We start from the raw sequence: 13151 nt of genomic DNA, 5'->3' as shown, positions 1-13151 counted from the left end.
TTCATTTTTTCTGCGTAGCTTCCCTGAAGGAAGGGAATTCGAAGCTGGTTGAAACAATGCACGAAGATTAGTGTTTACTTTCTTAGCATCAATTATCCTTTACACATACTTTAAGACCTGAATGTTACTATGAGAGCATTAGCGTGTATTCATGACAAAATACAGAAAAAAACTGTTCTGTTGTCTTAAATACCTTACATATGGACTACGATATACAAAAATCTTACGGCACAAATCATTTGTTTTGCTGTTTTTTTTTTTTGTTTTGTTTTGTTTATTCAACATCAAATATGAAGTTCACAATATTTTAGAACAAAATTTCCCAGGTTTTATAAAAGTTTCTTCAAACAGGTCAACTTTGTATTGATAAGTGTGGAATCTAATCAGCTCGGTACAATCCAATCACACAGACACATTCAGCTCTTTAATGTAAATAGATTTGTTTTCACATATATGGACATTAAAAAGCTAAAAATGTTTTACTTACCTTTTCTGCAGTAAAATCAGCTCACAAAAATACAGCTTTTTATTTTGAGTCCATTCATTATTCGTTTGTTTTTACTTATAACAAAAAAGCTCTTTGTGTTTGTGCTACAGGCACCTGTGTTGGTTTCTGAAAATGACCACTGGTGAGAGAGTAGGTATTATTTAATCATTAAAAAATTGCAAATACTTTAGTTTTATGTCCACATTCTTACCATCTATCAATTACAACTGAAAAAAGAACAAAATTCACAACTGAAGACCTCTTTAACAATTTAAAAGCATGTAAAACAGCAGGTTAAAAATTTATGAAATTACATTAAATTTGTTCCTTCGTCCGTATCGTAACAGTGAAATTGACAAATTTGGAAAATGAGGCTCCAGGTATAACTATTACCCATGAAAAGCTTAAATCTACATCTTACCACATATTTAATCAGTGTTTGTTTTGGTAGAAACTATTTGTTTACACGAAAGAAATAAAATTTGAAAATTGTCAACAAAATTCACCCAAGCGATCAAAGGTGTAGCCAAATGGATTTATTAGGGCGTATCTCACTACTAGAGCTAACACAACACATCGGCACCATGAGTATGTATTAAAAATAAATGAAATGTAAACTTTTAAAATGGCATACTCATCCATCCATCCATCCATCCATCCATTTTCTTCCACTTATCCGGGGTCGGGTCGCGGGAGCAGCAGCTTCAGAAGGGAGGCCCAGACTTCTTTCTCCCCAGCCACGTCTTCCAGATCCTCTGGGGGAACCCCAAGGCGTTCCCAGGCCAGCCGAGAGACATAGTCCCTCCAGCGAGTTCTGGGTCTTCCCTGGGGCCTCCTCCCGGTGGGACGTCCAGGAGGCATCCTGACCATCGGGCTCCTCTTGATGTGGAGGAGCAGCAGCTCTACTCTGAGTTCCTCCCGGATGACTGAGCTTCTCACCCCATCTCTAAGGGAGAGCCCAGCCACCCTGCAGAGGAAACCCATTTTGGCCACTTGTACCCGTGCACACTCAGTTCAAAAGAAATGTACAGCTGAGTAGGTAGGATAAAAATAAAGACAGAAATTTTTAAGTATGTCAGCCTGGTAGAACCAGAACCTTGTTCTAGGCTTTGCTTCATTCAGAGGGTCTGGATTCTTGGCTATTGAAAAATAATTGCTTTCTGGAGGTGTGGACTCTCTAGTTTTAATCATGCATGTAATTCGACAGTTCCACGCTATGGAGCTTGAATTTACTGCACTAACTGCAAATAAAGCTGTGTTAAGCTGAACAAGACGGCTGTTAACGTGTGGCTACACAGTTGTTCATACGACTAAATAAACGTGACTGCAATCAAACTTTACATCCCAAAGTGACACGTATGCGTAGAAGACCTCACAACAGCGAAGTAATAATGGATCTATGGCTCAATTTTAACGTTTATCCAGCAATGGCAGCCGACAGTGTTGGGATCTGGTTTGTTTGGGCTCTTTTTTGGTTTGTTTTGGGTTTTGTTTTCCTTCCTATTGCTCGCCATCACCACCAGATGGCACCGTGGAGGCAAGGTCGGGAGGTCTGGAGTGCTGACGTCACCGTCACGCCGGTTCCCAGTCTGCTCGTCAGCGGGGCTTTAAGAGACGCCGACTGCCAGCATACCGAGTGTTAGCCAGTTATGGTAACCCTGAGCCCTCCCGAGATCGAGTTTGCGTTTCCTAGTAGAACTGAAATAACGCTTTCTTGTTGTCTGGGTTCCTTTCAGATGTCTCTGCGACTCCAAAGTCTGGCTCTGATTTCGAGTTTTCCTTGTGACGCCGTGGATAAATACCCACTGGTGCCCAAGACCACCACTCGCCTTCCTCCGTTGAAAACCTCCTCAGTGTCTGAGGATCCCAGCTGGCTGTCCGCTCGCTCTCCGACGCATTCTAGTCCATTCCGGGCTCCACCTCCAGTCCTCACTTATTGTTGCCGCTACCGGGGCAGAGAGCTGTCTACCGGTAGCTCTCTGCCCCGGTAGACGGAGAGCTACCGGGGCTCTCTGTCTGCTGGGATCCTCCTCCAAGACTCTAGCCCAGATCCTCAGCGCCCCAGCCCTGGCTGCGTCGTTTCCCACAAGAGTAAGCGTACTTCTTTCAAGTGAACTGAAAATTACCACGGCCACTGAACTCGCCTCCGGATCTGTTTTCCTCAGCGTCCTGGCGTTCCTGTTTGCTTTGACCACCGCGAGTTATAAGAGAACCTGCCTTGAATACCTGTTTGTAAATAAATCACTTTAACTGATTATTCGCATCCTGCATGTGGGTTCGTAGTATTAAAACAAGCACGACAGACAGTATCCACACAAGATCATAACAAAATGACAAAGGAAGCGAATTAAGAGAAAGCTCAGCTAATAACTATGATCTTTTGTGGTGCATTGACTGCCACTTATTTAGAAATGTTGTTTTTTAATTGTGGAGTCAGTACCTGGAGGGATCTGATTGTAATGTGCTTCAGTTCAATTTTCATAATTATACCTTTCAGCCACTGTTTACAGGTAGTTCAGGCTGCTGTGAAAGAGTTGGATTTGCCTGCTGTGTGAATGTAGCCTATTTATGAATAGCGAAAAAACTGCAAACAGGCCAGGGATTATTTTGGCAAGGAAAAGAAAAAGGTTATTCAACACATTTTAAAAAGATTACACAAACAGCTCTGTACCAATCAGCTACGTTATTGGGTAGACTTTGCTAGCAATAGGTTGGACCCCCATTTGCATTCATAGCAGTTTAAAACTTGCTCAAAGATTTTGGTTTCCTCGTGATTTTGCCATACCAACAGGTCCAAAAGGTGCTCTGTTGGATAGAGAGCTGGTGACTGGAGTACAGTGAATTTATCGTCATGTTGAGGAACCCAGTTGGAGATGATCTGAGTTTTGTAACATCCTTCTGAAAGTAGCCATCAGATGATGGTAAATGGGTGGTAGCCTGTGGTGTTTAAACGCTGCTCAATTGGTACGAAGGTGTCAAATATTAAATAAAAACCATATTATCAAAGTCATTTAAATCACCTTTCCCATTGTGATGCTCAGTTTTAACTTCAGTAATTAATCTTCACCATGATGCATTTTAGTATTCCAAGTATTTAAGCAGATGTAACTAACAAAGTTAGGTAAGTGTGCATGAAGTAGTATAAAGAAATCAGTGCGACATGGCCTGTCACAAGACGTTAGCATAAATGCATGTAGCAAGTCTGTTTTTGTTCAGATAAGTCAGAAGGGGAAACTGGTTTGTCAAGGTAATCATCACGATGTGGTCACTTTACAGGAAGTCTAGACTCTACAGGAACCACAAACACATGTGTCTATCTTTAGAACAGAATCAAGATTATGTTAGTTTTATCATAGTAAAGGTGTAGTTCAAACTTGTCTTAAAGGTATTTTCAACAACACAGAAGGGAATTAGAAAAAATTTAACTTAATTACAAACTGTAGCCCCACCAGTAGTTTTACACTTTGAACTGAAAGTTTTTTTATGAAAAAGTTATTGTTAATCTTTTTATGCTGCACGCATAAGGCCACTTGAGTTGTTTTAAACTCCTGCAGCAGAAAAAAGGGCTGAACTCTGGAAAATCCTGCCAACGCTGATGCCCAGGTTAGATGACTCATTACAAACACTGTGCGATCATGTTTGATGTATTTCTAAATATTAGAAATTCATCCTTCATAAAAAAATAAATTAACTATTCGTATGTTTTTGCTCTGATCATTTTTATTTGTGCGTGTAGTCATTTATTAAGTCAAAACAACTGATGTGCAGTGTTTTATTTTAATGTCTTGGTACTAATGGTCTTTATTCAGTTGTAGCTTGATGGTAAAATGAAGACAACGTGGAGTAAATGACCTAGAAACAGCAATTGGTTATAGTTATCAACTGCATCGAGAGCCATAATATTTGGGTCAAAACAGTTTGAAGTGTGTGGTTCTGTGCTGTGATGCTAAATGACCACCAGAGGAAGAATGGTTCTGGATCACAGTCAACCCCCGGTGAAAGAAATTCAAGAAATGAAGGAAGATAAGATACATGCCAGTAGCATAGAGAATATTTCCTCCACAGGAGTATGATGGCATGAAATGCTCCACTTGTCTCATGTTTAATTATTTACAGGTTGTGTACAGAATAAGGAAGCTGCTGTCGCAAACAGCTCCATTGGCTTTGGCGTGGTTGTGTGTGTGAACACAAAGACAGAAGTTACTGCCAGACTCATTCCTTTTCAAGTTAATCATGACAGGAACTTATTAAAACTGGTTTTCCTTACTGTAACAGCTCCAGATCCAGTTGAACATCTTTTAGGTACATTATGTAAGCAAATATGACTGAGATAAAGAATACTTTTTAAAAAATGGTTGCCTGGTGCAACCTTGCAACAACGCTTGCACACCATCTTCCATAAATTCCCACATCCAGGAACTGCCCCCTTCTCGACTGCAGAGACCCTTAATCAAAGATAGTTTGTCACCAGACCACTGGAGAACCTCTTGACCAGCCAAGAACATAATTCAATCTTTTTGAATAAGTTCTGTTGGAGAAGGGACAGCTCCAAAACCTTAAGAAAAACTGACCCTTCACTGCGGTAGGAGATCTTATACTGGTTTTACAAAGTAAGTAAGAAGAGCATAAATGAACGTAAACTCCAAATAAATATTTGGATGACTTTCAGTCTGGGCACACAGGTTGCCTCATTTCTGATTTAGTTTACATTAAATTTGTTTTTGAGAACTGATCATGCACAGCATATTATGTGCAAAATACATTCTATTAGTTTTTTTGTCGTGCTCAATTATTATTTATTAAACTAAGAACAATCAAGTTTTAGAAGCAAAGATTAATCGCAATAAATCAGATTTTAATCAAAACCTATTGTCATGTTGGGTTTAACTCGATTAACCCACATGCAAGAACTCGCTACATTTACCCCATTATGGGCGCGAGGTGAAGGACCGCAAGGGCGCTCAAGTGAATGTGAACACATCATCGGCACGCCGCCCACTCCAGACGGGCTTTTCACGCCCCCTCTGGTGCAGCGACCCATGCGTTGCATGCCCTGCATGCCCACTTCTTGTACCACTGCATGTGGACATCTGTGAACATGGAGGCTTCTTTGGCTCTTACCTGTCACTACATTAATGAAAATTTGCAGTTGTGTACCTCTGTATTAGGAGTAAAATACTTTCCACAAAGTCACACTGCTGACAATTTGGCCCAAGTCAAAGAGACATTAATGGAGGACTGGGCCATAACCAATAAAGTAAGGTGTCTTGTGACTGATGCTGCACCAAACATGACCGCATCCGCTAGGCAGCCAGTAATTCGGCACTCAATTTGCATTGCACATACTCTCAATTTATTGGTTAGAAAATCATGTGATCAAATCCCCACACTTACATCATCAGACAGAAATCTAGGCACATTGTGACATACTTCAGATCAAGCACTACAGCCAAGGAGAAGCTTGCTCAAGTGCAACAACAGATGGGACGACCAATCCTGATACTTATCAATGAGGTGCCAACACGCTGGAACAGCACATATGAAATGCTGTCAAGGCTACATGATGAGAGGGAACCAGTGTGGGTATCTCTGGCCTCTCTAAAAGCAGATTTGACTCCACTTACAGCTGATGGGCATAACATCATAGGAGAAACACTTCTTGTGCTTGCTCCTTTCCATCAAGCTACAGTGGGGTTGTCTGAAGAGAGGCGAGTGCCAGGACCCAAGGTCATCCCGATGATGAAAATGCTCCATATGCAATGAGGCCATCAGTAGACTGCGGTCAGAATGTGCATCTATTATCGGACACACAAATGAGCCCCAGCCGGGACCATCTTCACAACAGCTGTCTGCACCCAACTCAGGCATGTTATTCAGCATTATTTGTTGTTTGTTTGGACAAGATGTACTAAAATGTCAATTTGGTGTTTTTAGATAGCCTTTGGCACCATCTTGACACCAAAGTAGGCAGGCAGACCAAAAGTGCCACAGCTGATGCCATCCAGGAGGTGCAGAGATATCTTGCAGAGGGCAATATGGCCAGATGTCAGGATCCAATGACATACTGGCAGAACCACAAGACAATTCATCCTAACCTCTTCCGGTTGTCATTGCAATACCTTTGCACTCCAGCCTCACCTGTGCCGTGTGAGAGGGTGATTTCCACAGCAGAAGTCGTGTCAAAAAAGCGTAATAGACTGAATTTCAAAACGTTGGAAAAACTTATTTTTTTATATAAAAAGACACCCATATGTAGGTTACATGTTATTTATATATATTTATTTATTTAAAACAAAATAACATTTTCAATTCAAAAACACTTTTTGCTGTTAATAGATGCATGAGCTCAACAACGTAGATATTTGTTGTTTTCAGCTTTTTTCATGAACTCCTGAACATTTTCATGTAACTTATTCCAGAAACACACAAATACAAAGATTCCTGTCGTGATCTTTCTATGTGAAACAAAAAGAAAAAAGGTTCATTGCATTAAAATATTTTACAAGTTAAAATCTAGGTAATTAATTAATCTAAACTGAGGCGTTGAAGTCTTGCCCTTAATAAAAACGTGATGTATCTGGTGAGTTCATGGCTTTTTCTAAACTGTGCTTATGAGGCTGGGAACAATATTTTGTGGTCTATGATCATGACAAGCTGGCGCCATAATCTGAGCTGGATGATGAGATAAATGCTGACACCTTTTATTTAATTTTCCTTTGGGATCAATAGAATATTTTTGAATTTGAATAACTTGGGTGAGATCACAGCAGACGGAGAGTTACTTTGTTCTTCTGGACTAGGGTTGATATTCCGCGTTACTTCCCAGCCATGGCCATCCGTAATAATCCTTACATATGAATACTTGTCTTTTTAAGTAACTGTCCAATAAAATATCTGAAAATACAATTTAAATGATGCGATCTTTACCTGTTAGAAAGTGGCGCTGCAGACTCTGGCATTGTTAGTTTGCACACCTCCTGGTTTTAGCTGCAGATTGTTGATCCACTTTTCTCCTCTTTTTTTTCCAGTAGTTTTTTAAAATTAACTCCCTTATGACCAACTACCTTCGAAACACAAAAATAACGTTTATCTTTCTCTCTATTAGAACGGTTGGAGCAACTGTACAGGACTCAGACTTTAGACATTTTGATGCTGGATCAACAAAAATAAATGGGCTGAATTTACTTCTGGCCCTCCATGTGCATTGGGTGATGTCGGTGCTACGTCATCTGAAACCCAGCAATAAGACGCCTGGTTCAAAACGTGGGAAAAATGTAGCGGCTTGCCAAAAAATATGGCAAATTAAACCAAACATAATGCCATATACCCCTTAATTATCAAAAATAATTATAGGATATATGAAAAGCCCCATAAGCCTTATGTTAGCTGTGCTGCACACGGGTAACTTAAGTAAATCGCTTGCATTAAGGCTTAAGCTAACCCTAATCATTAAAGACCCTTCCAGATCCGGACCGGTCTTTAGTCCCCATTAAACCTGTCAGTCTTGAGAAGGTTAATATACCACAAAGAGTCTTAAATAGGTAACAAAAATGAGTATACACGCACAAACGTGATGACTTTGTTAATAACATGATTAAAATACTGTTTGGAGATTTCCTTTTTGTAGAGTAAAAGGTTCCTGAAACATGCAGGCAACCAGCTCCTCCTTGTGGTTGCTCCTGTAAGTCTGGCAACAAAGACAAAATAGCAATAATATTGTTTTCTGCACTTTTCCTGTAAAGATTGGATCACTTTTTAGCTTTTTATTTGCTCTCAGACTTTATTTCAGTCTTTTTCACATAGTAATTTTACAGCAGCAATGTATTTTTTATTCATACATTTTCCTACATTTTAATGAAGGATTTTGGTATTTAAGCCCTTCCTTTTGCTGCCACCATCAGGCCACGGTTGATGTTTACACTTCTTTTTTTTTAACTTCAGAAAAGTTAATATAGTTTAGTTTGTCAGTTTAAAAATCAGTATTTTAAAAATCAGTGTGCTTTGAATTCCTCAACCATACTTGTCTCCTATAATTCAGGCCATCTTCTATCAGATATAACATTCTTTACATTTTCAGATTTATTTAATTCATATAAAGTGTTTCAGTGGATAATAGTCTTTTTTTATTTTGCCTTAAAAGGGGATTTTTATCATGTGTTTTTAGACAATACTCATCCAATTTCATTGGGCAGTGACTTTTTTATCATATTTCTGGTCAGGTCCACGGGTCTGCACAACAGAACAATAAAATCACCAGTAATTATTCTTAAATCCTTTCCTCTTGTTGTTAGGTTAGAAACTTTGTGCTTTTTTGCATAATTTTCTACAAACAACATCCCATAGGTTTTTTTTGTTTTGTTTTTTGTTTTTTATTTTAAAGCCTAAAGATATTTAACATTGAGTTGTCCGTTTCATGTCATATTAATGGCTCTAAATAAGATTTATTGAGCTGAACCGACAGTAAAAATTGATTTTTGAATCATACAGGTTGCAGAAACTCTGGTGTCGTCCTTGTGCACAGTCAGACCCAAGTTATTATATAAAAAAATAGTTATGACCAGACAAAGGATAACCATTCATTTGATTCTTTGTTTTATTCACCTGTGGGGGTTTTAACATTATAGTATTTTTTCTAAGATAAGCAATGGTGAACACTAAAATGTTAATTGATTTCCGATATGTTGTATTTCATTTGTTATGTCCAGCTGATGATGAGAAATGTCCATCAGGCAAAGTCTGCATTGGCTGTGAAACAGTGAAGCGGTAAAATGTCAAAATTATATTCGGTCACAAGACAAAAACATAATTAGTAAGCAATTCACACACGTCTGTATCGCAAAACAGCAGACGTCCTGACTTGCGGTTGAGCCGTGGTGAGGAAATAATGGTTTAATGATGAAATGAAGTACAAAATCCAAAAGTCCAGGCAGCACAGATGAGCAGAAGGTTAGTAGCTGAAAACTGGTAGCGACTGGTAAGAATAATACAAACAAGGACCCAACAAGCACACAGGTGGGTTTAAATACACAGGGAGACAATCAGGGGAAACAAGGAACAGGTGTAGCTTATCAAGGGGTAACCGGACAACACAGACTCAATTTACACAGAAACCAAAATAAACAGAAAAAACACAAATCCTCACACAGACAAGATAATACTTAGACATAAGTATAACGTAAGCATGTAGATGTTTAGAACTTAAATTTTAAAATTACAGGTGTTTGGGATATAAACACCTGCATATTTAGAATCTAAACTTACAGGTTTTTAGATTGAGGTATTTTTCAGATACACTCTACTTTGGGTTGTGGTTGCCACTAAATACACCTTGTATTAACTTGTACCATGGGCTTTTCAGTGACCCATCCATTTTCTAACACCCTTGTCCCTAGTGAGGTCGGGAGCATTGCTGGTCTCCGGTGAACGTTCCAGGCGAGAGGCGGGGTCACCCTGGACAGGTCACCAGTCGGTCGCAGGACTTTTCAGGGACGTTGTATACGCAGACGTTTGTTGATGTGGTTTCTCAGTTTTGTTTTCTCCCTTTCTGCAGATGTAGAGGCAGACTTCACGGTTTGTGTTCTCTCTTTGCATCCAATCTCCTTACCCTTTAAACATTTTCTCCACCTTTCTTTCTTTTCTCCTTTCTGTAATGTTCTGCTTGTGAAGGTTAGGCCTCAGCTTGACACTCAGACCATAACTCATCATTCACATGTCTTCTTATCTGTTCCTTTCTAAATTGATGTCTTCATATTTGTTTCAACTGTTATTTCAAAGATCTTTGATGGTAAATTCTAAAAGAAGATTTTGCATTATAAAAACTTGACAACGGAGAACAATTTTGGAGCATTTTTTATTATACACCTTAAATGTTACATTTTGGATAAACGTCACCAGGTCCTATTGGTATATCTAAAACGTGATCAGTCACGAAATAGATGATAGATATTATATGAACTGTTTATAGATAGTCAGTTACACTCACATCATTTTTCACCTTTATTAGAAAGGGGCTGCTATAAATCACAAGTTACTTAAATCATAAGGTTTTCAAACATCCACTGTAAGCCCTAAATCCAACAAAACATTTTTTGTTATCTTTAAGAAAATAATTGATGAAAAGGTATTGCTGTGATAGTCAACAAAAAAGAGAGCAATGCTTCAATTCAGCGATCTACAACCCGCAGTGGGAGTACACCTGGTGGAAGAAAATGTGCTCTCATAGACACTTAGGAGCAGTATTGGAGGAATGCTCCTGCTTCATCTTCACATTGGTGAGAGTCGGACCTCCGAAGATACCTGCGTAATCAAAAACAGACATCTTAAAAACTATTCAAAAAGCAGAACGACTAGATTAACAGCTAGCCTTTTGTTTTTTCTGGCACTTATGTTTTGTTATACTTTTCATTACAATGTAAAGCAGGGGTGTCAAACGTACGGCCCACGGGCCGGAACCGACCCGCCGAACGATTTAGTCCGGCCCGGGGGCTAAATGCATTGTCATTATTCATGAAAAAACATACACTTCGTTTAATTGAAAATCTGCAGTTCCTATACTGTCCACGAGGGGCGCTGTGTTTTATTCAGAGCACACAACATGATGCAACACTGCAGCGGAACTAACAGCAGATGGCAGCACTGAGCTTCAGGTTCTGTAAACAAGTTCGATTCTATGCTTTACCAGCTTTTTATTTTGGCCCTGGCAACCTCATATTTCTCGTGCATGCTAACATACATACATGTTATGTATGCATGTTTTTCTATATGTATGCATTTTATGCATCAACAAATGTACTTAATCAAATGTCTGTTTAAAACAGCTGACACTTAAGATTTCAAATGTGTGAAGCCAGATAATTTGTTCAAATTGCTTCCCAGATGTTTAAAATTGATTTTAAATCTTTTCTTAATTTTTGTCTGTTGTATTTTGTGATGCAGCACAGTGTTTTTAAGCTCCAAAAACTGTGAATAAATGTTTTGCAACATTGTACAATCACTGAGATCAGTTCTTATGCATAATGCACTTAAATAACTGCTTAACTGAGTAAAAGTATTGTTGAAATTGCAGATACCTTTCTTAAAAACTGAGATTATTCATAATATATTTTGTAAAAGTGAAATTCGTTTAATATAAAAATCAACAACAAGTCCACTTTTATTGGTTCTATTTAATTTTGCAATGAGTTTAATTGTGTGGCCCCCTGCAGATCAGATTAAGCTGTATGCGGCCCCTAAACCAAAATGAGTTTGACACCCCTGATGTAAAGCAATAATAATTATCAGTACAGTATGAGGAAAACAATCTTATAGGGGTTGTTAACTTCTTTTAAAACATATCTGTATTAGTGTTTGCACATTGCACACATACAAATGTATGTAATTATAAACATAGATACAGAATTTAGAAAGCATTCAAAATCATCTAAAAATACTCTGCAGCAGTCCTTTTTAACATAACTAATCCGCCTGAGAAAGCATAATCTGATGGGCTAGGATAACCTGACAAATTTAGAAAAAGTCCACCAAAGTGGGCGGAGCCAAGTGATGCAGTGGGCGGAGCCAAGGGACACAGCAGGGTCCAGTGTGGGGTTGAGAGGACAACAGGGGTAGCAAGGTGAGGTCAGGACAAGATAAGCACTGTTGCCAACTTAGCAACTTTGTCACTATATTTAGAAATTTTTCAGAACCTGAAGTGACTTTAAAAAAAACAAAAAACACTGGTTTTGACTAATCTACCAAAATGTTACTGGTGTCAGAGATTTTAATGCCAAAAAAAACTTTGCAGTGTTATTGGCACTGCCAACCTGACTTTGTCCTGAGCAAGCAGTGATGCTGCCATCAGCCCCTCCGGCTTCCTGTTCTGCAGTATACCAATAGTCAGAGCGGAGGAGAGTCATTGCACTCTGTGTCTGCACTGTAACGCCATCGATTAATGCTCGTCACGGTCGCTATTGCAGTTCCTGACTTCCACTGGGAATGGACATGTGTCTGAGTGAGATGGTTTTATACCCGAGTGCAGGGCTGTAGCCAAGTTGTACCAAGCATCACCGCTGGTACAACTGCAAATTTTAATATGGATATAAAATCAATGACTAAGTGTTTTAGTGTACTCAAAGACTATTGAACTAATAAAGTAAGGAACAAAACAAATGTATAGATAGATGTTCTGTATTTTGGCTTACCCATCAAAGAATGCCGTCAAGAAACACTCAATGTCATCTGTTATGTCATCATCGGTGAAGTCTTAAAAGGGGAAAAGGAACAATTAATAACATAACAGGTGGGCAGTGAGTTGATCCTTTGTTTTTTATTTGTTTCGGTGTAATAAACTCACCAGTGCAGGACTTCTGACAGAGATTTCTGGACAAATGGTTACCGGAATCACAGAAATAGCCGTCACTCAGCTGGAAGATACCGTAAGAGGCAGAGGCTGCAGTTGTCTCATAGCTCTCAGAGCTATCCTCATTGCTCATGTCCTCACTTTCGCTGCTATCATGTCCCTTCTTTTCTTGGCCCTTTCCTCTTCCGTCCCCCGGGTGGTCTTTTCTATTGTCATGGGCTCCACGCTTTCTTCTGTTGTTTCCAGGAGCTGCAGTTGAATTTCCAGGAGCTGCAGTTGGATTTCCAGGAGCTGCAGTTGGATTTCCAGGAGCTGCAGTTGGATTTC

The 13151-nt window shown here is 39.2% G+C and overlaps 1 long non-coding RNA gene across 1 annotated transcript in view; it reads left to right on the top strand.

Annotated features, from left to right (window-relative positions):
• Nucleotides 1-12818: 12818 nt before the first annotated feature.
• Nucleotides 12819-13151, top strand: part of LOC107835154 (uncharacterized) — a 10967-nt gene continuing 10634 nt past the window's right edge. The window contains exon 1 of the long non-coding RNA XR_001660982.1: nt 12819-13120. This is a non-coding gene — a long non-coding RNA (uncharacterized LOC107835154). The remainder of the gene's footprint in view (nt 13121-13151) is intronic.

The sequence above is a fragment of the Poecilia formosa genome, unplaced genomic scaffold (genome assembly GCF_000485575.1).
Source record: "Poecilia formosa unplaced genomic scaffold, Poecilia_formosa-5.1.2 Scaffold1086, whole genome shotgun sequence".
In the NCBI taxonomy this organism is placed as follows: Eukaryota; Metazoa; Chordata; class Actinopteri; order Cyprinodontiformes; family Poeciliidae; genus Poecilia; species Poecilia formosa.
The sequence above is the reverse complement of the archived record's forward strand: the minus strand, read 5'-3'. Positions and strand labels throughout refer to the sequence as shown.